Consider the following 27189-nt stretch of genomic DNA (forward strand, 5'->3'; position numbering starts at 1 on the left):
TGCACATTCTATAGAGCGACGAATGTGTCAAGCCATCAAAAAACTAAGGAAAAATTTACTGGTCAACCGTTCGGTGACCCCTTTAGTTTTATATAAAAATTATGGAACATTTTAAATATTTATTGGACAATGTCCAGTGTCCTGTGCTCATTTACGGCCCTGAGATAGTTTCACCTCTCCTGATCTGGGCCGGAAATAAAAACAGCACACTGACCTATGTCCAATAAAATTTTTAAATGACCTATTATTTAGAAAATCGCGTCAGGGATTTTCTATTTATACTCAATCCTAACTCTTACTGTTAATCTCTACGGAGCTTAACATTACGATGTGAAAAGAGTTTTCCGAGTTAGACCCAAGGTTTCGCGACCAAGGGGGTCCACTTTTTTCACTACAAACTTTACAGCAATAGTATAGAAAAGGCACATCTCTAAGTGTAAAGTTTAGTTGACCTTTTTGTATAGGTTCAAAACAAAAGTTATTTCTAAACCATGCGCCAGCACGCGCGCATTTCATTGAAAGTTTGTTATTTAAGAATTTTCCCTTCAATATTCTAAGAATTTTTATCAAAAATAGACAACGAGCTTTACAAGATTCGAACCTGCAATGTTTTGCATCGAATGCAAACGCGTTATCCATTACGCCACATGCCCGTACTTCGTAACACAAAAAATTATCCAAACATTGTATTTATATGATTATTTCTTTTATGATGTATAAAATATCTGTAAAAATAAACACCGAGCTTGCCTGGACTCGAACCTGCAATCTTCTGCTCCGTAGGCAGACGCGTTATCCTATGCGCCACAAAGCCGTTGGAGGCTAAACCAAATGCTATGCAAACAGTATAATATATGTAACGATTTTACCATGATTTATAAATTAATTAAAATAAAATACTTAGACTTAATTCTTCTTAATCAAACTTCAGAAGTTCAACATTCCATAGTTGCTTGATAATTCAAAAGTGTTCCGAACCTTAACTTTGCAGTAGTTTCTGATTTATTCGATGGAGTGAACAGTTAAAAATCCCATGCTTTTTCTATGGGACGCTAAGCCTAAAATCTGTAAATTATTTCTTTAACATTACGGGAGGGTGTGGGTTCTTATCTAGAAGGGCCTACAGCAATTCCCGAGAATTTTAATTTCTCGACGCTTGGTTTTTTTTTTTTTTTTGCCACCTACTAACACTAGTGCTTAGCCGTTAGGCCTTGAGCACCAGGAAGAATTGAGCGGGAGACCCTACGCGGCCCAGCACTGACGGGGGCCGCTAGGTCGTATGTGTAGAAGCAGGGAAGGAAATGAGGTTTACTTGGGAGGTGACGGAAGGTGGAATTGGGGTAAGTCACCTCCGGCGGACACGGGACAGTCGGCACCTATAGGGTAGGATCGCCGACATGTGTCGTATTCCCTCAAACTTTGCCGCCCAGAAGCTTGGCTTACAGGAGTGCGCCACACTCCCGGCCTCGACGCTTGGTTTCATAAACATAATGAAATCCCAAATTTATCACTGACCTATGATTGTCCATTTTACAAGTTCCTGACTTATCCAAGCTCTACAATCTACACCACATTTATCATAGGCGGGGTTTTTATGTCTGACGTCGTTATTAACCAAATAACGCAAAAAAGTACAGGGACGTGACAAAGTGAGCGACAAAAAACACGTTATAATAAAATGGGTACTTACATTTTAACGACGATCGAATCCAAAGAAGGTGACAAAATGTCACAAACACAAAAAGGCGCGCAACCACTTTGACCTGAAAGTTCGTTAATGCGCGCGCAAGTTTTGTAGCAGAAGCTCGCCTGTTACAATTGGCCTTGAAGATTAGGGGTTAAGAACTATGGGACGCTGCGCTTTGGCCTGACACCTGGGAAAGGGCCTATAGGACGCGGCGCTCTGACCTTAAAGTTTGCTTTTTCGCGCGCCAAATTATGTACTCACCCACTATTTTTGGCATCCCGATGAACTCGTAGATAAACGTAACCCAGGTAGCAAAAACCCGTGATTTACACGTCTAAAAGCGGTGTACGGTAAACCAAATTATGAACGTTTAAAAAACCCATACGATGTCACCTCTAAACACCGTCTTATTCACGTTAACAAATAGTGAAGATCACGTTGTTTTTATTAAATATGTAAACAATATTTGCACTCAAAATTAAAAGTGAAGATCACGTTGTTGTTACTAATAAATATCATAAGATTAACTTTAAATGCGTGAAAATGAATGGCACATGATCATTTAACTTGATGTTATATGTTGAAGTCCAAAATATGTCCAGGTTAAATTTTAAACGCAAAGCTGGAAACTAACCTCCAGCTAGCCGACTGAAAACCAAATGATTAAAACATTGCGATAGATAAGGAGGTCTAATAAATTTTAGACCTCGATTTAAAATGAAAGATTTAAAAAAGCGAACGGCCGAACACCCTACCTATTTTTTAGGAGCACTATACTGAAGGAGACGCAGCTGTATTTTAAAGCACTTATCAGGCAACGCTAATTTTTAATCCTATAATATTACTCCAGGGAAAATGTCAATAGAAAACGATACTATATGGTAGGTGTCATTGCCATAATGGAGAAAGAAAATGTGGGCTTCAACATTTTTCTGTGAATGGCGGTCGGTCTTAACAACGACGAATTCAATACAATAATCACTTTTTATTTGTAACCATACATATCACCTGTGCTTGCCTTTTTAAAAATTATATTAATACAAATGTATGTGTGGAAATTTGATTTACTAGACGTTTAAAGTTAAATATATTGTGATACTATAAATTAACAAATAATTTCATATGTTAGAAATAGTATATATTTCAACTAATTTGTTTGAATCAACTTCAATCACGCGTACAAATAACTTGTTCTTTTCCACCTCATTGTCACGTGATTTAGGCATATTGAGAAACTGTTAAATTCAACCAGGGGTAAATAACGAAAGGAGTTAGAGACGCTAGCTTCCGTAGTGAAGAATACAGTGGGACCTTGAAACGTCATAGAATTTGTAACTAACGTAGTGCCATCTTTGGAACTGTATTGTAAATAAGACCAGAACCCTAAAAGTTTTGCCTTAAAATCTCGCGTCGCAAGGTATTCTGGGTAAAGTAAAATGGCGGGTGTCGATGTTGTGAAGTCGTCTCATAAATCAATCCAATATAATTATTATATTCAATCGCGAGTAAACAGCAATTTAAAGAAGAAAGATAAGTCAACAATTTGCAATTTGAATTTTGAAGCCGATGAAATCCTCAAAATGTGTTCAAACTTGTTTTGCCGTAAGTGCGCGGTTCCAGAGTCGGTCCAGTGAGCCAAGGCTTAGTGATTTTTCGGAGTTATTGCCAGTGGGAACTGTGGGATCAGGATCATCGACTGTATCTGTGAGTGACTAAAGAAATTAAAACAACTAAAACTGTATTGAAGGATGCAAAAACGGCATTTAATTCCATTTCATTATCGAATAAGGAATTTACCAACTTTAAAGTTGCATGTTTCTAACCTTAATGAATAAACTTTACTCTAAGCCTAATTGTCACTCAGTCGTAAGCAGACGAACACAAGCAGACGAACACTGGCAGACAAACGCTAGCAGACAGGAGAAAATGGATATCCCAGCATGACTTTCGAAACTTTGCTGCCACGCTATTGGTTGGAAAATATCATACTTATTTTGAATTATAGACGGCGCGACCGAGGCGTTTTCTCTTTTCTGTGTCTACGGGTGAAAGTCCCACTGGATTCTACACTACGGAAGCTAGCGTCTCTAACTCCTTTCGTTATTTACCCCTGGCATTATGAAATAGAGTAAAAATTTATTTCTTTAACCAGGGGCCGTATTCTGCAGAAAACGTATGCTCCTCCCCCGGACTTAAGCTCGCTGATTGGTCGGTCAGGATCGAACTTAGGGCTTTTCATTGGCGGTGGCGGTTTTGGGGCAAATCTCACTTAAGACTTGTGATAGGTTGAAATTTTCGAGCAGACGATATTGACACGTGTCAAAATATACACCAAATTCAAAGTAGTAATTTTAGAACACGGCAAACCGTTCAGCACCATGAATCGGTTAATTGACCGGTTTTTTTGCTTTCTTTTTTCACCGGAACTTAGCAGACTACACTTCGTCGTTGCTAATGGCGGTAATGGCAGGTAATGGATTATATTGTTCTTGGTGTTGTTGACTTTAGGAAGAAAGACAACTAAATTATTGTTTTAAATACTGTTAGTTTACAAAATATAAGGGTTTGCGTTGTTATAATTTAAAAATTATGCCTTTGTTTTGTGGGAAAATAAAGTCGAACTCTGCCCGAAGTCGAAAAGGATTTACACCGAGGCTTATGACGAAGAAAGTCCTCTGTAGACTGTAGTAAGTAGTAAAGAAAGATTTTATTGTTTCTGTTATTGACTTATTGTTTGGTTCTGTAAGATAAGTTTCAAGCAACAGAGGCACGCTAGTAAATGATTGGAACATGAAATGAGGCACCATCCCATAGCGAAGGTATTTCGTCATTCATTGGCCATGACCAAGATAATTGTGTTTTGATACAAATATGATTGCCTAATCCTTATGGGTCATGAAAGCCTGATTCGTTATACTTATAAAATATATTCCATGACTGTCACAGCCATCTTCCCTGGCACTTGGCACCATGAACTGTACCTATTTTATAATCAAAGCACCAACAGCGAAAGAAATACTTCTACCTTTTAATAAGCAACTATTGCATTAATGTTCAACTGGTAAATAATGTTGCACACATGTCTAACAAATAGAAATATTCATATGCTTTTCTTTTATTATAGATTTGTGGTAATGACGTGTTTGACATGAACCCGAATGGGAACTACTTTTGACCTCTATAGTAGGAATTTCTCTTCATTTTCTTCTGTTACTAACAGGTTTATTTTAGCAAATTAAAGATAGCAATACAGGGACAATGTACTTTAATAACTTCATTCACTGTCAAAACACCACACAGCAGAGGAAAGATAACTGGATAAAACATCAGGGATCACAGATAGGTTAAATGATGTCAACGAGGAAGATTGTTGGTTGGAAGAGATCAAGAAGATGTTGAGCATCTTGAAAGGCAATATATGAAAGAAGACTGCTTCGACAATGGAGAGCGGTAAAACGTCCATGAACTCCTAAAATGTATCTTTATTCCCAGTTTTGAACTTGACATTTGTCAGTATGCCGTAAATTGTTAGCTATTTTATACTCGAATTCGGATATTCTCCAGCAATGTATGTAAATATATAGTTGGTAAATGTCCAACTTTTATTAAACTGTTGGAGAAATAATAATGACACACAAGAATATGTTGACCCCCTATTTCCTACCCTTTAAAATGTTACAGTTTTATTGTCTTAATTCATTTTTGCGTGGCATCTTCCCTTAAATACATAGGGGTGCTCGAAACATTAAAGACGGATCACTGAGATAAAAATATAACCGTAGAATCACCAATAGGCTTACTAGTTCCTATAGTGGCACATTTTTTAATTGTGATTTAACAATAAATGGGTAGTAGCGAATAAATCAATAACTAAAGTTTAAATTGAAACACGTACGTTTTTAGAATAGAATATGCAAAATGAAGGTCATTTTAAATATTTTGTTTCAGTAATGCGTCGTGTCTTGTTGAAATGTGAAAACTACAAATATGGGGAATCTTCTTTTAAAACTGCAACAAAGATGATCAATAAAAGCCTTTTTTCCATACATAGGATTTTAGGTTCGATACATGATTTCCATTGGTCCTGTATTAATACAATCTTATAATGATAATTCATAAACAACAATGCTCAAGATTATATGCACATGAATGCCAGTTCCTTCATCCAAATACCATTCCAACAGACTCATACATTTGCCTACATCAGATAATAATACCATAGATGTGCATTTAGTGGCCGTCTAATAAAATGGTCTTATAGACATTGAAAATAAGAAACTAATTTACATCGAGAATGTGATAAAGTCAAAATAAACTCAAGTTTTATTTAAATAATGTTGCTAAACTGTTTTTAGTAACAGCTCATCATTCAGTCTCGACATTGGTTCCTCTCCATTACTTATTTTCCTATAATTGATTCTTTATTACCATAATAGTAATTAGTTAAGTTTGATTTGTTTATCTAATCCAAACCTTTAAAGAGCTCACCTCATATTTGTATAGGCGCAAATCACATACTCGTTGGTAGTTTATACTTGCAACAACTATGCCAGCCTTTTCTTTAAAGGGATACCTTAGAGTAAAGCATGCTCAACTAATAAAAGTGTTAATACCTTAATATGCAAGTTGATTACAACACTTCAATGTTGGCAGATATCCTTATAGGAAGTGCCCACCCTAGATAATTCTCCATTGCCATTGCCAGTGTCAATGATAGAAATGTCATTACCACAAATCTATAATAATAGAAAAGCATATGAATATTTCTATTTGTTAGACATGTGTGCAACATTATTTACCAATATTATTAATGCAATAGTTGCTTGATAAAAGGTAGAAGTATTTCTTTCGCTGTTGGTGCTTTGATTATAAAATAGGTACAGTTCATGGTGCCAAGTGCCAGGGAAGATGGCTGTGACAGTCATGGAATATATATTATAAGTATAACGAATCAGGCTTTCATGACCCATAAGGATTAGGCAATCATATTTGTATCAAAACACAATTATCTTGGTCATGGCCAATGAATGACGAAATACCTTCGCTAGGGCTCGGAATCGGATACGCATTATCTTAGGTTAACCGTTTTTTAATCGACAATTTAATTTCGGATGGTTTGCTTATAGACAAAGCATATCAAATGTTAATCGATTTCACTTGAAACGGATAACATGGAAACAATGTTATACGCTTATATTTTTAATTATTGGGTTTTATTCTTTCGGATAAATATCATATTGTTTACATTACTCAAAGTTTTGCTAGCCGTAATGGATCTCAAAATACGATTCGTAACGGATGGATGGACCGTGTCTAATAATTAATTGCTTACTCGATAAGTGGAAACAAAAAACATTATAGCATCCAAATATATTAATTAATTGTTTAGATAAGGTGATGATATGAAAGAGACAATTTTTCTTCGAAATAACTACAACAGATTATTTTTGAATGATTGCTTAAATAGTTATGTAGTGTACAGATAGAATCTTTTGTTATACTATATATATTATAAAATGGAATGGCAAGAGATGTGAATAAATAGACCGCACAACTCCCGCGGAACGGTCGGGTACTGACGTCTCTTCGTTGCCGACATTCTACTCTTTCAACCTTCCTTTAACAATGTAAACACAATACGCAGGGGTATGTGTAGTATGTAGTGAAAAAAACAGCTACGTAATGCAACATGTTTTATTTATAAGTTTTACAAAGATAAATCATTTTTCATCGTAATTATGATTCCACCATGACTTCAGGCACATGCAACTCGATATTGTTTCCGGTTTCATAGAACCACGTTTCTGAGAGATTAAGTTCGTACCGCCAGAAAACGTTCTTTCAGACGCAACTGAAGAACCTTGAATGCATAAGTAGTCCTTCGCCATTTTACTAACCGATGGGTAATTGATTGAATTTGCCTGTGTACATAATAGGAATAAATGATATTGAAAGACGCACGGTAAAACCTTTTTTACCTTCCACCATTCTATAACGTTTGTCTGGGGAGGAAGCAAATCATCTTTTAAATACTTAAGAAGTTCAGTCCCTTTTACCAGTCTTCGAGGACGCTTAGGGTAAACACTAAATATTTCGTCAGTGGGCTCAACGGCCACATCCACTGTTGTTTCTTCTCTCGAATCGTAGAACTGGTTGAAAACGTTAAGAACAGTAGCCTTGATTTCTTTTAATTCATTTTTGCTAGAGATATCTTTAAAGAAATCTAGCTTTAAGGTTGGGTCCAAAACTGTAAATAACAATACTATTTTAATTACTAAGTCATCGTTGAGTATTATGAAGGTCTGCTTTGCAATGCAAACTAATCGAGATATTAGTTGTAGTACTTAATTATAAAGCCTACTCAAACAGCAAAGTCCAAGGTTTCTGGGAGCGCTTATCTGCCAAATTCCACTGAGGGGGCTTAAGAGTAATTTCACACTACTCAGTACAGGTTTTATTTTCTCATTTCATTTAAGGCGGATATGAGTGACATCAATGTAAGCGGTTTTTTGACTGGTTGAGTTAAGTTGAAGCGGAATGTGTACAGTAATGTAAGACTATGTTTATATATGCCATCAGGAATGTATGGAGCATAGGAAAACTATTTTAGAAATTCTCCCTATAATTGTGCCTTTATGCGATTAAATATGGTTGTATCTTACGGGCCACCATATTTCAACCCGAAAGAAGGCAAAACAAGAGGATCGCGCATACCTAAAGTAGATAGGTAAAGATCGAAAAAATTTCCCCAGATTACCGGTTTTCTCCTCTTTGATATTTCACTGCTCGGAAGATCGTCGAATTTCAGAGTTGGACTCAGACCACCACAGTGGAATCCGCTAATAGAGACACTCATCCTTACCTACGGCAATCCAGTTTGCTTCGTTATTAGACAATTCTTTGTATCCTTCCATTTTGGCTTTCGCTAATTTGCAAGCTTCCTTTAATGGACCATCATTGCGCTCAATTGAGTCATTAAGCTTTTCCAAAAGCCATTGATATATTGGCATCACTAGTGATATTGTTGGAGATGTAACGAAAGACACTTTCCTTGTCGCAATATCAAATTGCTTTGGAAAATAAAAAAGATAAAGGTTAGGTCACCAGACAATTTTTTAAGCCGTTCTCTACATCACTTTTAGAAGTTCTATGTACTCAGTGAAAATAAAATCTATAACTTAGGTAAAATGAGTGTTCGGTGCATTAAAATAGTAGCTGCACAAAATGGGAAAGTTTTTGTGCACTTAACGTCGATAGATAAATCACGGACACCTTAAAACATACGACTATCGATATTCTAGAAAACTATGATATTCTCCGTAGTTATCCATTCAATTATTTGAAAATCTCTTTTATTGAGGACATGAAACTTGTATAAGTAATATATGTAAATGGTTCCTACTTGATTTATTCTTCAGCTACTCATAAGATGTGCTCAAGCAAAATAGTACTTAGAAAATAAGACGAACCTTTAATATGGTCATGAAACTCTCGATATTCTCCCATTCAGTCTCAGTGATGCTGAAGTTTTGTAAATCTATATCAGATCTCAGTATTGACTGTAAAGGCTATTGTGAAGTATAATATTCCAATTACAATACAGGGTGTTTCACTGTCTCCGAAAGATGTTGCACAAATACATTGTGGTGTTTAATAAGTCACAAGGAATAAAAAGGTCGATGAACCCATTTTCTAATGTGCTTAAATTCAGCGTTGTCTGCCCTTCATCGTAGCTTAGAAACAAAACTACATTATTGAAATCAGCCGTTTGGATGAAAACAATGCCCATATGGTACAATATGGGAGTACAAGCTAACACAGTTTTGTCTATACAGGGTGTTTTTGAAAGGTCCATCAATAATGAAGGAGCGTGTTTATTGTCCCCAACTGAGTGTCAAAGAACATGGGGTGTACAACATTAGATTACGAAGATATGGTCCCCCAAACATTGGCTCCTGAAATAAGGAGATATTCAAAAATGTAGAGTACGACTTTAAACCAAGTAACCAACTTGTTAAGATTTTACAGACAATTTCAATAGTCTTCAATCTAAAAACGTTTTGCATCTATACACAGCAGAAGGGTACAATTTGTGTAGAAGTATGCCTACGACAGTAATGTTAAGCCAATTCCAAGTTTCATGGAGTTTGAAGATCTCCCAGCTCACTTTACATTCGAAAACATTTTGGATTCATTGTTGGATGCTTGTCAAGTCTTTAACATCACGAACTTGTACGCTAATTATGTCCAATGTATCCAAAATTATTTCGAGTGTAATGAGTGCTGGGAGATCTTCAAACACAATGAAACTTGGGATTGGATTGACATTACCGTCGTAGGCATACTTCTACACATTGTATACCCTTCCGCTGAGTAAAGGTACAAAATGTTTTAGATTGAAGACTATTGAAGTTGTCTAAAAGTTCTTAACAAGCTGATTACTCGGTTTAAAGTGGTAGTCTACATTGTTGGATACTTCCTGGTTTTTGGGGTCTATGTTTGGGGGACCATATCTCTGTAATTAAGTGTTGTACACCCCATCATCTTCGATACTTTCCCTTAAGTTGGACCCAATAAACACGGCCCTTCATTATTGGACTTTTCAAAAACACCCTGTATACCGTTACTGAGACAATTTTTAAATATTTGAGACCCAAAGAACACGTAATAAAATTTGTGCCACACCTTTCAGCAACGCCTTTCAAACTTGCCTGTTTCAAGCGTAGGGCTCTTTCAAGCATTATAAACGTTGAGTTCCAACGGGTTTTAACATCTAGAACTACATTTATATCGCTTTGACCACAAGCTAAAATAGACTGTCTTAGTGCTTCTTCTTTAACATTTGAAAGGCGGATTTTTACAATGGCTGCTCTTAGCTGAAAATAATTAAAACTTTTTTTAGAAAATTTCTATAAATATACTAATTTGTACAAATCAAAATGTCTTAGTTGTGACGATATAGAGAACTAGATTTTCTCATAATATAAATGGATAGTGCAGTGCTTCCAGTATACCTTAGCTACGGTGTTGCCAATGCTGGCCTCTGAGTTTAAGTTTTCCCCCTCTTCAGGACCATACTCTTCTTCGCAACTAGGTGTCGGGTTTGATTTAAGATGATCAAGAATTGCAGACACTGAGATATGCAATACGTGAGCGAAGCAACGGATTCTATTCCCGGTTCGAAATCGAAGACCTAACGTTTGGCTTCGCTTTTCAAGTTCTTTTGCAAAAGTGTCATTGTTAGAAGCATTGTCCATTGTAATTGCCAAGACCTACCCAAAAAGCAAGGAAACTTTTAGAAATATTACGTCAAGAAAAGAAGTATCATACATTGAAGTATTTGCTTCAAACAAGAGATATTCTGTTTACCTTACTTATTTCACGTTATTCGATTAAGTTGAAAAACTTATCACAAATGTTAATGCCTGTATGTCTCGATGGGAAATGCACAAAGCCTAAAAGAATGCTTTGCAATACCCAGTTTTGAGATATCCAATGAGCAGTTACGCCCAGGAATGGAAGTCTATTTGGTGAAGTCCACCCATCCAAGGTAAAAGAGATTTGACTTTGAATTGTCTTGCACAGTTCTGAAACCTTGAGTTTTTCTTGCGTGTACAGTTTAAGAACATCCGTCCTTACAGTTCTAGCACTCAATGCTAAACTGTCAGCAACTATGGTATTGGTAGGATTAATAGAACGTAACACTTCTTGGAAAGTTGTATCTTCAGCTATGTCAAATGGTTTGTCCTTAAGAATAATCCATCTATATAAATTCATTTTAGCTCTCTCCAATATAACTGGAGCCGGCTGTAAACAGTAAGACCTATTTAAAAACCTTATGAATAGCATCGCCATAACCGCGTACTATCAGAAGTGACATGAAACTAGAAGTACTGAGCTAACCAAATTCTTCACTTGGCGAAAGTGAATATTCTTGATAACACACCAACGGTTGGCCCTCTGGTGGCGGTTTCAGAATTTCCCCTCCAAAACGTGAGACGCTCGCGGTGGTAGACGGCCGAACTAGATTCAAGTACCCACGTCCAATTTTTTCTCTCTAGTGTAGGTGCGATGGAAGCGGCATAAAATCATCACATTTGTTCACTAGTGCCAGGATCTAATACCAATGCTAGAGCTTTTCACTTCTAGTCTCATCTCACTTCTGGTACTATGCATGTTCAGAAAAATAGTACTCTAATATCTATACTACGTGTGAGTGTTAAGCCTATTGTATTACAAATTAAAAAGTATCTGCGATTGTTTTTCAGCTAAACGTGAACGATTTGGCGTAAAACAGTCTAGAAGGATTGGCGTTTTCGTCCACGTTTTCTGAAAATTTAATGTTCTGTTCCTTGTTAACACTTAGTAAAACTATTTATCGAGTACGTTGGGAGGAGAAACGAGACATTTCTCAGTGCGCTCAACTTTTTTCGCCTAGGAACCCATCGTAGCCAGCGTTCATAAAATAAGCGAGATAGTTTCCGTCACGTAAGACCAAATAAAAATGGAGTCTGTCTGTAGCTAAGTTTAAAGATTGGCCTTCACGGATCCTATCTCGTTCATTGGATGTACACTGGTTTAGCCGCCTATCTTCGATTAGACAGTTGAGCGCACTGAACATTTTGTGGTGGCCTACTGTGAATACAGTCTTTTAGCATTGAAATAGTACTAGTAACAACCTGGTTGTGAAGTTTTACAATAAGACTGCGTTATTCCGCGCGATCGATTGATAGTTCACTAAAACCCAGAATGATTCAAATGTTTCGCAAAGGTACAGCAAGTAACGGTTTAAATCAGGCTTTAAATATTTCATGCCATAGAATGCCCGTGTTTATACACTATATTACTAAATTTCAGCTTACCGTTGCTAGTGATTCATTAAGTAGATATTGCGGATGCTTTTTTTCTATATGGTATCGTAAATTCCCCGTACTAATGTTGGATTTCGGTCGTTCGGTATATGACGTGGTTAATTAGTTGCATCAAATACAATGATTTAAAACCATTAAAAAAACACGATTAAATGAGCTATACTTACTTCTCGCAGTAACGACATTGAGCCACTTTATACTTAGAGGTACCATCCTCAGACGTTTTAAAAGACACATTAAAATGCCTCCAAACGTCGCTCCTAGTTTGTGGGCATTTAGATTGACTTGAAACACCCTCAGCCATGACTTTATTAGATATTTAACAACGAAAATCTAACCCTTCGTTTCGCAAAAATACTATGCAATAGATTTATCGCGATAGAGTTCAGACATCCGAATGTTTAATGACTAACATGCGTATTACAAGCGCGGAAAACACAGCTGATTGTGAATGAAACAAAAAAACTCAATGAAAAAAATATGCCTACCGGTTTTTTATTTAACAGATAATGTCTATTTTAAAATCTCGGCCTCTTTGGTTTTCAACAATACATAGCTTTATTGGTTTAAAAATGTACGATTGGCAAAATATATTTTTTTATTTGTTTCCACAGTTGAACTTTAATCACTCAAGATTAAGTTTCCCTGATTGCATTTACTTTATTTATTTGAAACTATGCCAATAATATTACGAATACAATTACACGATTCTACTACACCTTGGATTCGTTTAATTGTTTTTCGTATAAAATAATACTATGTTATATATATGAGTAAATACCATTGCCCTTCAGATGATCTTATCCAATAAACAAAAGTTACAGAAATTCCGAGCACTAACCTTCGCTATGGGATGGTGCCTCATTTCATGTTCCAATCATTTACTAGCGTGCCTCTGTTGCTTGAAACTTATCTTACAGAACCAAACAATAAGTCAATAACAGAAACAATAAAATCTTTCTTTACTACTTACTACAGTCTACAGAGGACTTTCTTCGTCATAAGCCTCGGTGTAAATCCTTTTCGACTTCGGGCAGAGTTCGACTTTATTTTCCCACAAAACAAAGGCATAATTTTTAAATTATAACAACGCAAACCCTTATATTTTGTAAACTAACAGTATTTAAAACAATAATTTAGTTGTCTTTCTTCCTAAAGTCAACAACACCAAGAACAATATAATCCATTACCTGCCATTACCGCCATTAGCAACGACGAAGTGTAGTCTGCTAAGTTCCGGTGAAAAAAGAAAGCAAAAAAACCGGTCAATTAACCGATTCATGGTGCTGAACGGTTTGCCGTGTTCTAAAATTACTACTTTGAATTTGGTGTATATTTTGACACGTGTCAATATCGTCTGCTCGAAAATTTCAACCTATCACAAGTCTTAAGTGAGATTTGCCCCAAAACCGCCACCGCCAATGAAAAGCCCTAAGTTCGATCCTGACCGACCAATCAGCGAGCTTAAGTCCGGGGGAGGAGCATACGTTTTCTGCAGAATACGGCCCCTGGCTGAACTTACTTTCCAGTTTGGTTTCCAACTCATTTAGTAACTCTTCTTCACTTTTTTAAATTTAGAGCTAAGTACTTTTCTTCTTTTATATTTCTTAGATATTTTTAGCATTTTTTGTACTGAAGTTTCATAACCCTTTGCTGGGCAAAATATTCTCAGAGAGTTGACAACTCTTCCGTTTTCTTCTTCTTGCTTTTCCAATGCGGCTTTTGCTTGAAGCTTCTGATCTTTAAGTTTTTCTTCTTCTGTTTCAATTTGTTTTTTAGGTTTTTAATAACTCTTTCTTGAACCTGTGTATGAACAAGTTTAATAATATTGCTCAGCAAACGTTTCGATTTTTACTTACAATTATTTTATTTTCGAGATATAATACCAACTCCACTACACTCATGGATTTCACAACGCATGAAATGTTGCTGACTTCATTGTTTGTTTCCACTTCGTCACTTGAATGCGCGGAATCGGTGTCGCCTGATAGAAAATATTCCATTAGATATTTTAATTCCGATGCGCGTATTTCTATTTTTATATTACGCTCCTCAATTGTTTCTCTGTCAATACATCCTCTGAACTTTGCTCCATTGAATAAGTTAGTGTATTCAGGAGGAAGAAGAAGAGTTTTTTTTTAAATTTCGGAGACATATATTTTATGATTTTATGCCCGTTAAGAAACATTTCAATAGGTGTTTTTATTTACGGAATTTGGATGGCTTGGATTCGTGTTTCAGATCTAGGGAAAGTTCGTGCAGATTTTTATAGACTAACAAGCACCACTACCATGACGCGAAAGATTGCTCAATGCTTAGCAGTTTAGGCTAATTTCACACCAAAAGACTTTTGTCGTTGGGTAACAGGAATGAAAAATCGGAAATAAAAATTGATTTTCAAATTTCTCTGGGAACTTAAAGCAAAGGGCGGCTCCGTTGATGCCCCTGAAAGATGCCTTTTCTGCTACACGTTGGCTAAGCTTGGCAAAGACTAGTTAAACCAAAGGCAGGAACCAAGGGGACCTAGTGCATCAGGTCTGATTGGCTCCTGCCTTTGGCAAGGTAAAATTCGTGTCCAAAAGATTAGCCAGCATACTAGGGGTGATAATGGAGCCGCCTGTTACTTTAAGACGTCTTCCCACAGTGCGTTTAAGTGTTAATATTACAGAGAAATTTGAAAAACAATACACTTTTCCGACTCATCACCGGCGGTACCAACGACAAAAGTGGCGCAGTGTATGCCTTACCGAAAAGTTTCACCATAAATGATGAAATCACATCTCCGTAAGAAATGGAGCCAGACGCTCTCAGCATCAAAAAATACTTTCGCAAGCTTGCAGCATAATTACGAGGAAAATCTTTATTTTCGTTAGAACAACATTTATTTTTAAATACTTTATATCACCTTTATATATCATCTACGGTTTTAAACTTACTAAAAAGTTAGTTTAAACACTTAGATGACATAAACCTACCATCCACGTTCTCTTATCGGGACTGTCCTTCCCTTTCGATAGCAGTTGACTCCAGTCTGATGCTAGAAATTTCGCAGCATATTGCATGAGGGCTTACAGAATGGTTGAGAATTAATTTTTTTGAAATCTGGGGGTGGACTTGTTTTTTCTTTTAACATCCCAGGTAGCAAATAAACGTTGATTTAAAGTTGATTTTTGGTGCCAATGTTTTGAAAACGTTTCACTTGTACTTCACACGTAAGAAAAACTTTTATTTTTGGTACATAAGTTACCTCAACCTGTTTAGGATTTTCTTAACGTCAATAACTCGTTTTTACAAAGTGATAACTATAGCGTTTACTACAGGTCTACACATTAGGTTTGCAACACGTATGAGAATTACCGTTAGTGAGGCTAGAGCTATTTGAGCGCGCGGTTTAGAGGATGGAAGCGTTCTGAAGAGAAAAGTTCTTTTATGTAGCTATTCGATACCGTTCGAGGTTCGTCATGGGTTTTTGGTGGTAAAAGGAGGATTTTGGTCGCCAGGTCGCTAGGCTACTTCTTTATGGAAAGTTTCGGGGTTGTTTACCTCTCGACATGGCTTGGTTATCATGATGGTATCGGCTACTGAAGATTTTTGGGGAATTTTCTTTAGCGCGCTCTCTAGCTCGCTCTTGTTTGAATTCAAATGGGAAAGTACATAAAGTAAGAAAATTGCTTGGAATTAAAAAATACGAAAATAGTTAAAAGGGGGTTGTCTATAAAACAGTTAACAAAATTTAAATTTAAGGGATTCGCGTATTCACTTTTTCAACAATTAGAAAAAGAGAGCGGTTCGTCAGAGGACTGCACTTAGAAATAGTACAGTCATTTTAAAGGGAATGTAATGTGTGTGGAGTCCTTATAAAATTTAACCCCGACGAAACCCCAAAATTAATTGCAAAGTTGTACAAATAGTTTCATATTCCCTTTAAAGTAATTCATGACTGGGTAAAATTATCGGCCCTTTCTGTGTGAACTTTGAAAGAGTTGTCTTGGCAATAGCTGTGAAGAGGGAGAGGTGGGACGATTCAAGGGCTTAGCTATCGCTACGAGAGAAAAAAAGCCACACATCTTGCGTTAATTATAGAATTTCTAAGAGGTAAAAATAAAATAAAAGCGTAACCCCTGTTGGTAAAGCGTTGCAACTAAATATGATTTCTTAATAAAATCGTAAAAAGGGTACTTAACACAGAAAATACTTGATGAACTGAAATTTAGACACTAGTATCCAAATTTTAAACCAATATCAATCCCAATTAATTTTTTAAAGAGTTCACTAAATATCAGTTTCACATCTTCATTAACAACGCTCTAATTCTAGGAGAGCGGTCGCTCTCTTAGATAAGACTTGATACTGCCTCTAATGCTAAAGGAGGGTTCTTTGATTGGCCGTAACTTTTTCGTATTGTGTTTGCTGCTTTGAAATTTTGCCAGTGAACTAAACTTGGGCCCTAATTTTGTGGTTAAAATTTCAAAGAGATCCAACTAATAGTTAACTCTATAAAGAAAAAAGTTGTTAAGGGGGGTTTTAGAATCCATAAAATTAATCCGACATTTGGTGAAAGATACAATATTGTTCCATAGAGATATCATGGGATTTTTTTGAAAAATTACCGTAATTGGGATAGTGTATATAGAAAACTATTCATTCGTACGTTGTTTTGGGTATTGGAATTACGGCGTTTTACCACTGTTAGAGACCCGCATTTTAGCCCTAATTTTTTCTATTGGACTTACGGCGTTTTTGCCATGATTCACGCCGTTAGAGGGATATTAAGCAAGAAAACTTGGCGTTTGAGCTCTTGTAGGTGCTTTGCGCGGGTGCTTGTAGGTGCTTGTGGGTACTTGTAGGTGCTTGTGGGTGCTTGTGGGTACTTGTGGATGCTTGTGGGTACTTGTAGTTGCTTGTGGATGCTTGTGGATACTTGTAGGTGCTTTTGGGTGCTTGTGGATACTTGTAGGTGCTTGTGGGTGCTTGTGGGTACTTGCAGGTGCTTAAGGGTACTTATAGGTGCTTGTGGGTACTTGTGGATGCTTGTAGGTACTTATGGGTGCTTGTAGGTACTTGTGGGTACTTGTGGATGCTTGTAGGTACTTATGGGTGCTTGTAGGTACTTGTGGGTACTTGTGGGTGCTTGTAGGTACTTATGGGTACTTGTAGATACTTGTGGGTACTTGTAGATACTTGTGGGTACTTGTAGATACTTGTGGGTACTTGTAGGTACTTGTGGGTGCTTGTAGGTGCTTGTAGGTACTTGTGGGTGCTTGTAGGTACTTATGGGTGCTTGTAGGTACTTCTGGGAACTTGTGGGTGCTTGTAGTTACTTTTAGGTAATTGTGGGTACTTGTAGGTACTTTTAGGTTCTTGTGGGTACTTGTAGGTACTTTTAGGTACTTGTGGGTACTTGTAGGTACTTGTGGGTACTTGTAGGTACTTGTGGGTGCTTGTAGGTACTTGTGGGTGCTTGTAGGTACTTGTGGGTGCTTGTGGGTATTTGTGGGTACTTGTAGGTACTTGTGGGTGCTTGTGGGTACTTGTGGGTGCTTTTAGGTACTTGTGGGAGCTTGGAGGTACTTTGCTTCTTCCGTAGGATTAACATTACACTAAGTTTTGGAAGCTCGTAACTCTGGTTATATTAGATATACGGGGATATCCTTTGATTATGTAATAGTCCTATTTGCCCCTTCCCTCCTTCGCTAACATTTACTCCATAGGATACTCCATATACGGGAAAAACCTGGAAAACTCAGGGAAGTATATGGGGAAAAGCCTGGAAATCTCAGGGAAATTTGTTTTCCAAAAGTTTTATGAACCTTATTATGGAACATGTGTTATAAACTCATGGTTTTAGTAAGAGATGTACAGGGTGTTACTGATAATTCTGCCATAAATTAGAATGTGATGTGTTCTTTGGGTCAAACCAAGAAGCGATATCTAGTTTACTAGGGAGAAGGTATAAGATGCCTAAGTATTCGCACGCCATAGTCCCAGTCCCAATTTCAAAATACAAGGGGGGACGTAAAAGGAGGCCGGGCTATTTCGCCTCTCCTCAGTCGGAAAATACGTCGTTTTCGACATTCGCGTCGTGTTTACGTGAGTTTTCTGGTCCGTGACCAAATAAGCATTTTTTAAACTGGACATTAGGCCAGCGACTTTCCTGACTTGGAATAAATAAACCGGTCCGTGACCATTGACCAGAGCACGTCGTCTGCTAAACTAAAGAAGTGGATAATTAAAATATTAGAATTCTAATGTGTGGAGTCTGGTTACCCTTGAACTTTCTCAGTAGTCTCGTGGACCACTGACCCCCCCCCTCCGATTTAATTTTTGAACTGAACCAGGCAATTTTTAAACTGGTCATTTGCCCTGTGTCACCGCCTTATTTCCCACACTGGCGCGAGTTGCTTTGCGTTGTCGAGTGCGTGATGGAGTTGGCTATGGCTGGAGTCCCAACCTTGAAGGAGAGAGGAATGGAGTGGAAACCCTCATACCTTTAGCGTAGCCTGTGTACCCCCACCTACGGCAACATAGTCCTCCCAGCATCCTCAGCGGTTAGATAGGGTCGTACTGGACGAAATTGAAAAGGGTGCTCCATCTATCTTCAAAATAGAAGCTAGTTCTCATACAAATAAAATGGCGCTACGCGTCAGCACTTAGCAATCGCCTACCGAAGGGTAGATGCGTGCGCGAGGTACATCGTGAGAGATACGGTGCCGCAGGTCGCCCATCATCACATCCAATCCATCTCAACTTCCTTATCCCTGTCCCAACCCCCGCGACTTCCAACCACTAGCATAGCCCACTCGATCCCGCTCTCTTTTCCCCGGCTACATATTTTGAAGATGGCACTTTTTAGGCGTATTAACAATCTTGGATCATCTTTGTGAACTTTTAGGGTAGCCCTGACTATATTTTGATTAAGGTTTAAAGCTTAATATCAAACAGACGTTAGTTTATGCTACAAAAAAAGTTTGAAATTGACAACCTCGGATCGTCTTTATGAAGTTTTAAGGATATCCGAATTTCATATTGGGCTTATGACAATTTTGAGCTAAATGTTAAACGGACATAAATCAGCATTTTTAAAAATTTTGTAAAATTGTGAATTTGGTCCTATTTCTGGAATTTTTAAGGGGGCGCCTCGCGTGTCAATAAATGATTGTAAAAAATTGTATTATGTTAATTACAATAAGAATACAAACTTTTATTGATTTACGTTTTTTTTTTTGAAGTATTATTATAAATAAATGTCTGATTGAGCTAAAGTTATGGTCCCCTTTATAAATGTTTCTGCTTAGTGCAGATTTTGAAAATGTAAAACAGTTTCTTAACATTCTTAATTAAAATAAAGACTGAAGGAACAGATATTAATCAAAAATGTCTTGATTAGAATCAAGACCTAAAAAGTATCGATAAGACTGAGGTTATCACTTGTCTGAAGGATCAGATATTAATTATTCCTTTTAATTGAAACTTAAATGCATGCTTAAGAAAAAACAACGTTCCATTACCGTTTTTCGTTGAAATAAATTATTTTACTGGTAATCAATTTCAAAAATTTACTTATTACGGCTTTTCGACCACAATTCCATTCCCCGAAAATATTTTATCATTACATTAATTACTTTTGGGAGATAACTTGTCAAAATAGCCTATAAAACTATAAAAAACTGTAATATCGGTCTGTTTAGCCATGACAACAACCTTTTAAAAGTTACAAGGACTATATAACCCTTTCGAGACTAACAGGACCTGAGAAAACTATAGCTTAACCTGCTATTAGTACGACCAGGGAGAATTGATGTAAACTGGAGTTGAAATTTCATCATATCAAATAGTCTCTACACTGTAAAAAAAGGGGTTCTTCGAGGGTTTTCAATAGAACTCTTACGTTCTAGTTGAAACGCTACAGGTTCCCAGACGTGGATGAAGGTTCACAGTAGAACAGGAAGGTTCTTAGCAGATCGTATCTAATTAAAAGGGTTCTTGTAATAACGTGTGGGGTTTTATTAGATCCTTGAAGGTTCTTGAAAGAACATTCGGGTTCTTGAAAGATCCTTGAACGTTCTTGAAAGAACATTTGGGTTGTTGCGAGAGCCTTCACGGTTCGTGAGAGAACATTCAGGTTCTCGATAGATCCTTGAGGGTTCGTGAAAGAACATTTTGGTTCTTGATAGATCCTTGAGGGTTCATGAAAAAAATACGGGTTCTTGAAAGATCCTTAAAGGTTCGTGAAAGAACACTGTTTGAAAAAAAGGTGTTTCATGGATGTTTTTTAGAGTGTTTTGTAACTGGGATGGTACTTTCTCCGTAAAAACGTGCTAGTTGACTCTTTTTAGGTATTTTTTAAAGGAAATGGCGATTCACTGGTACTTAGAAACACCTTTAGGTTTTATTAACTCTTCCAGGTGTGCTTTAATCTGCAGGGTGTTTTTGTTTCAGTTGGAAGGTGTTCTATCAATGGGTGCTTAGAAAAACGGCACGGTGTTAATTGACCCTTATTGAAATGTTTTTAAACGGAAATATAAGCCGCGTTTACACGAGCTTGCACAACCGTTGCCAACGCATTGGACACGATTACACAACCGTTTTTAACCGAATCAATTCCGTATCGCATTGTTGTTTAACATAAAACTGTTTGAATGGTGGGGACAAACACCTTTGGGCTTTACTTAACACTTTTTTCCTCATATGGTGTGTTTTTAAGTTAAAGGTTTTTCGATATGAACTTAGATCATGAAGGGTGAAGAGAGAAATCATCTATTAATTCTACCTGCATAGTGAAACATTCTAAAAATATCCCAAAGATTTAAATAATCAAAATTAATTTATAATTCGTCGGACTACCTTATACTAAATATTTGAAGGAACTCATATTTATTTTGATTTTTAAGACATTGTGAAATAATTCTCGGAGAGTTCAATATGCTGGAATGTCTTCAAATTAGAGGAATTCATAAAATTACTTGAATTTTCCCTTAACACAGGGTTTTACCTCTCCGAGTGACGATGACGTCACGAAGAGGTATAACACTGGACGTGTCTGTGTGTGTGTCTGTCTATCACCGCGTTCGCAGTTGGCAAATCAGAGCAACCGTGTTCGCAATTTCCGGACCGCGTTCGCAGTTAACAGAAATTAGGAAAATTCTACTTCATTACGCTATCTCCACACTTGTCTTTCGTATGGTATATACCACATACACGCAAATCTGTACTTATTGGCTTCTGACAACACCTTTGGTCTTCTGTGTATACCACATACACGCCAATCTGGAACATTGGCTTCTACTACATTATCATCGTTGGGGTTAAGATGTACGCGCGATCGGCTACGGTTACGAGAAACGTTTAGCCTCCCAATGGCAGGGCTTCCACCAAATGCTAACGCAATTGCTCTCATTTTTATCATTTGTGAATGAATCGCTTTATATACCCTAAATTTCCAAAAATTGTGAAAACGCTATACGCTAGAAGTCAAACGTCAACAATAGCTATGTTTAAATTCATTTTAAGAATAATGTTTCTTAAAACGGCTTAACTAGAATTAAGGTAAAATACTGACGATTAAAAAAATTAATCTCAGTTATATTTATTTAATTATTTAAGATAATCTTCTTTTCTTTGGAGCGGCACAAGTGAAAGTTTATATAGAACGAGTAATGAAGATTGCATATGAATAGAAACACAAGGTTAATATAAAGCGAGTAGGATGAATTGATCTCTTACAAAATCATAACATTTTCTTATTGCTGAATATTAAATGAAAATTTGTTAAATATGTTTCGGCATTACGATTCCTTTAGTAGTTTTGTAGCTATAAAGCTCTGTTTCATTTCAATATTCCAAGAAATTATTTTATATTAATATTTCAAATTTGGTGTTTACTCTTTAATTCAGCTTTACTACATTTATATATAGTGTAAACTTATACTTCATGGTGAAGTGTTTTTAAAGAGTCACCAAGAGAGAAAAATTGAATATCATTGTCATGATTGCAACCTAACACTGTTAAAATAAGAACCTCTATGAGGTGGTCATATGCTATAGGGAGAGGGCGTTTGCCAGGGAGGGAAAGAACATCCGACGTCATTTTATACCTCTGCTTACGGGAGCGTTTGTAGGCGCGATGCTGAAATTCCCCCGTTAGGGGGATGGAATCGAGGTAAGAGATATAAGCCTATGACGTGGCAAGAATGGGTTTGCCCTCTCCCTATAATATATTTCCAACGGATTTGAAACAAACGAGGGTTCTGAGTCAAAATAAATCAGGTTCAGATTTGAACTAAAGAGGAGTCAGAGTCGAGCTACACGGGTTCTGGGTTGACTGCAACACGGTTCTTAGGCTAACTCGACAGGGTTCAGAGTCGAACTAAACAGCGTTCTGATTATAACTAAACAGGGTTCAGAGGCAAACTCGACAGGGTTCAGAGTCGAACTACACAGCGTTCGGATTATAACTAAACAGGGTTCTGGGTCGAACTAAACCGGGTTCTGGGTTTAACGCAATACAATTCTTAGCCGTACGAAGCGGGGTTCAGAGTCGAACTCAACACGGTTCTCAGTCAAACTACACATGGTTCCGATTACAACTGAACAAGGTTCTGATGCACACGCCACATGATTCAGGGAGGAACCTAATACGGTTCCAAAAGAAACTAACTTGGTTCAAAGAAAAACCCCAGCTAGGATCGTAGATGAACTCCTTAGGGCTTTATAGAGAACTCATATCAAAGAGTTCTTTGTAGATCAAAAAAGGGTTTAAAATAGGGGACAAGCGTTAAGATCCCTTTTCTCGGCAAAGTAGAACCTTTTTTTCTTAGAGTGTAACCATTGTAAGAAAATAGAGAGAGAATTTGGGCAGTAACACTGATCATGCCCTGAACTATGAGAAAGAACACAAACACACACACAAACAGACACACACGATCGTTACAGAACCTCTCCGTGACATACGTCACTCGGAGAGGTAATAACGGTTGTTTTTTATCTATATCCAGATTTTTTAACTACCTGTGTTTTTTATGCATCGCGGTCATACTTGTAACCTTTTTTATCGCGATGCCTTTAACTATATAACCGGATAACATTCAGATATCAGTATTCAGTTGTTCAGATAACAATGTTCAGTCAGTTGTGTTCCCGGAAATTAATATTAATGTTTTAAGTAAATTAATAAAGAGTTCGTAACCAGTTAGTCCCAGAGTCGTTCTTGCGTCAAACAACAACAGGTTATGTGCCCAGCACGCTTCCACTGCGCAAAGGTTTAGAAGTCATACGAAGTTCAACGTGGGGAAGATTATCGTTTAAGGTGCGGAGTCAGACGGAGAATGGCCGGAAATCACCTGGGACGAATCAAGACGTTAACGAAAGATAATTATGATACCTGGAAAATGCAAGTGGAAGCCCTGCTTCAAAAGAACGACCTCTGGGAGTACGTAGATGGAACTTCATCGAGGCCAACTCTGGTGCGGGAAACGGAAGGCAACGCCCAGGCGGTCGCTACCTGGGACAGTAATGATCGAAAAGCAAGAGCGGACCTAATCTTGTCGATCAGTCCGTCGGAGTTGAAGCAATTAAAGAATTGCGCGACGTCTCGGGAACTATGGCAGAAGCTCGAATACATGTACCAGTCCAGCCGCCGTATTCTGCAGGCTTAGCCTTCCGCGCCCACTTGGATTCTCGTCGCTCATTGGTCCATAGAGAACTGGATTCTGGCTTTTGATTGGGGGCTTAGGTTTCGAGGCGAAATTGGATTCTGGGCTGAGATTGGATGTTCATGCAAGCAAGGAAAGATAGTGGTGGTTCAGTTCAGTTAGCTTTTCAATTGACACTGAACGTACGGTTTAATGTCAGCATTTTGTGTCGGTTATCGTCAAAGGTCAGTGCAATAACCTTTAACCTCTATGTTTAGGTTCTTTACGCCATCTATTTCGTGAACCTTCAAATAGCAGACTATTTTCCCCAATTCCCACATGTTTAGGGTTAGTGTACTGTATCTCGGTAACATGACTCTGGAATGGAAGTTTATTCAAGTATTTAATGTGTAACGATAGTGTACTTTATGGTAGACGAAGTAATATTATACATTTTAATAATATAACTTCACAATCTTTACTAAAATATAGCATTGTAACAGGGGTTAATTCTGGTCGTCAAAAACCTTGTAGCAGAGGTGTTTTATCATTGAAAGGGGCGTGTGTAGCTGAACCATGCAAGGCTATCTAAGATATATTGTGCGCAATACACTGATTAGGCTTTAGAGAACCCATTTGTCTTTATGAAAGAGAGATTCCAATGCACAGAAATTGAAGACGTAACTGTTCTGATATGCCATTCCAGTTCACGGGTAGAATGTATCATGTCACCAAGTAATAAGTTGAGAAAAACAAGCGTAAAAACGCTGCTGTAGGTTGAAGAAGCCTAAAACAATAGATTTTCGGTTATAATTCCCGGGTTTAATCTTGGCATTTCTAATTTCTGTTAGTCCTGGATGAGTACTAATTGTTGGTATCTTGTATCTCGATCGAATATCAATACAGGTACTTGTACCAATAATAAGTGATACATATCGTGAAGATTACCAATTACAAGAATGACATTCGACATATAAATGCTCGAACGAAAGGACACCATTAAGACTTCACCCTGTTTCGATAGTGTCGCACACTCTATGGTATCACCTTGAATGAAGCGTATCTTATTGATTGCGTTCAACTTATTTTGGCTTTTCAACTAACGATTTAACTGACGATGTAGCTTCTCCAGTTTCACATATAAAGACGACACACTTCTATATTAGGCAAACTTACACTCTACTATCACTTGAATCTAAGATTTGCCTAAATGGTAAATTAGGCAAACGAAAAAGTCGAAACAGGAAACTTCTTGTAATATGTCGGCTTCAATCAGTTTTATTCATACTTTCTACCAAAAATCTACTTTAAAATTATAATTATAAAAAATTTATACAGAACGATATTTCAGAACATATTGCTTTATTTTGACCAGTTTATGAAGAAACGTTGTCGCTACTCTCATGACAAGAGAGCAAATTTTTGCCGTTGTCATACAATTGTTTATTTATAACATTTTACATCCAAATGTACCTTCAAACATTGTCTCTTGTCTTTTACACAAGCAGGCTGATGTTACTTCATTTGAGGTGACATTAAGTAGCAGCAAATCCTGTATATAGGTAGTTTACACAAATGGAGCATTTATGAAACTTACACCAGAAGGCCGGGCTGCATGGAGGACAAAAAGAGACGGGTTTCTGTCCTCCTGGTGTAAATGGTACGATTCCTCCACATGTGCAAATCCTGTATATTAAGATCAAACTTTTGTGAAGCCTTAAAACATTATTACATTTTTGTAATATTTTCTAAATAAAGTGGTAATTACATGGTATTTGATGTTAATTATAACAATTTAAAGTTTGTATTATAGATTGAAGCGTGGACGTCATCAATATTGACTATAGTAGCCCATTCGTGTGACACTGTCAATTATACCACTGTTTTATTCCAAATCTTTAGCACAACAAAAACTGATTCACATTTATATTGTTAGACACTTCAGTAACCATATTTACCAGTTGAACATACTGCAACATTTACTTTTAAACCCATCTATCATAATTTCTTTCTTTGACTATATCACACGTACAGTCAATGGTATCCCATAGGGGTAGGATTGCCTATGGGGCTGTCATACTTTCAATTGTATATACGGAATGACGTTTTTGTCTCATTACCCTTGAGTGAACCCACTTCAGCATATCAGTAGGATGTTATTATATACTATAATTAATATTCTATATTGCATTAATTATATAATTATTATGAGAATTGAATGGCTTTAATAATGGTCAGTTGGCTCATTCGATGCTCATGTTATTTACTAACGACGCAGAACGATAAATGAAGTCACATTAATGATTAAACTTACATAACACTTAAGCCTTGGTTGAAATAATTTTCGATCACGAGCTGAAACGTCTTACACTATAAATGAACGTTTACTTTTATTCAACTATATTGTCACAGATAATTTGCAATTGATAAAATAAAAGCATACCCGTCCAATGCGACGATTTAAGTAAATCGCTCTTCTTCAAATAGGCATCCGTACTTAGCAAAATATTAACCGTACCGGTGTACCCAAGTCGCCTCTAACAATGATGAAAGTGTAGTCTGCTACGTTCAGCATCAGAAACTAAAGCAAAAGCACCGGTGAGTTAACCGGTTGATGACGCTGAACGATTCACCCATTGAAAAACCGTATTTCAAATTTGGTGGACATCCGCAATTCAATTTCGTCTTGAAAGTCGAAACCTAAGCCGCCAATAAGAAGCCAGAATCCAGTTCCTTTACGGACCAATGAGCGACGAGAATCCAAGTGGGCGCGGAAGGCTAAGCCTGCAGAATACTCTTAAAAAACGAGACTAGGTTAGATACTGGCCTCACAGTAGGGCCAGCTCGAGAAGCCAAAGTGGGGCACTTGCTTTTGTGACATGTTTTATCATTATTTTGAGAAAAATTAGAGTACAAAATGGATTTTTTTTGTAAAATCTGTAGTGCAAATTAGATTAAACGCGTTTCTGGTGCTCGAAAAACTCTTAGTGAAAAGAGATTA

General features: G+C 37.2%; 5 long non-coding RNA genes across 9 annotated transcripts; 2 read left to right on the forward strand and 3 right to left on the reverse strand.

Moving 5' to 3' along the window:
- The first annotated feature begins 3899 nt into the window (after positions 1-3899).
- Positions 3900-5578, forward strand: LOC149685907 (uncharacterized). Of its 3 annotated transcripts, XR_016384095.1 has the most exons (6): positions 3900-4157; positions 4304-4374; positions 4435-4506; positions 4634-4748; positions 4812-4907; positions 4988-5578. It is a non-coding gene; the product is annotated as an uncharacterized LOC149685907 (long non-coding RNA). The 3 variants fall into 3 exon arrangements; XR_016384096.1 differs by lacking the exon at positions 4812-4907 and having other exon boundaries at positions 3906-4157; positions 4908-5577; XR_016384094.1 differs by having other exon boundaries at positions 3906-4157; positions 4812-5572.
- Positions 5579-5987: 409 nt separating this feature from the next.
- Positions 5988-6418, reverse strand: LOC149685908 (uncharacterized). Its single transcript, XR_016384027.1, has 2 exons — positions 6176-6418; positions 5988-6106 (listed from the first exon to the last, which is right to left on the reverse strand). It is a non-coding gene; the product is annotated as an uncharacterized LOC149685908 (long non-coding RNA).
- Positions 6419-6500: 82 nt separating this feature from the next.
- On the reverse strand, positions 6501-14614 carry LOC149685909 (uncharacterized). 3 transcript variants are annotated; one of them, XR_016384099.1, is made up of 5 exons: positions 14418-14614; positions 13749-14361; positions 13532-13602; positions 13400-13466; positions 6501-6599 (listed from the first exon to the last, which is right to left on the reverse strand). It is a non-coding gene; the product is annotated as an uncharacterized LOC149685909 (long non-coding RNA). The 3 variants fall into 3 exon arrangements; XR_016384097.1 differs by having other exon boundaries at positions 13400-13471; XR_016384098.1 differs by having other exon boundaries at positions 13400-13471; positions 13532-13671.
- Positions 14615-24510: 9896 nt separating this feature from the next.
- Positions 24511-25388, forward strand: LOC149685910 (uncharacterized). Its single transcript, XR_016384101.1, has 3 exons — positions 24511-24619; positions 24692-24960; positions 25040-25388. It is a non-coding gene; the product is annotated as an uncharacterized LOC149685910 (long non-coding RNA).
- Positions 25389-25529: 141 nt separating this feature from the next.
- Positions 25530-26724, reverse strand: LOC149685911 (uncharacterized). Its single transcript, XR_016384100.1, has 3 exons — positions 26632-26724; positions 25957-26558; positions 25530-25874 (listed from the first exon to the last, which is right to left on the reverse strand). It is a non-coding gene; the product is annotated as an uncharacterized LOC149685911 (long non-coding RNA).
- Positions 26725-27189: the final 465 nt, after the last annotated feature.

The sequence above is a fragment of the Phalangium opilio genome, unplaced genomic scaffold, assembly GCF_054372755.1.
Source record: "Phalangium opilio isolate 3A_F unplaced genomic scaffold, DU_Popi_V2 ptg000032l_1, whole genome shotgun sequence".
Classification (NCBI taxonomy): Eukaryota; Metazoa; Arthropoda; class Arachnida; order Opiliones; family Phalangiidae; genus Phalangium; species Phalangium opilio.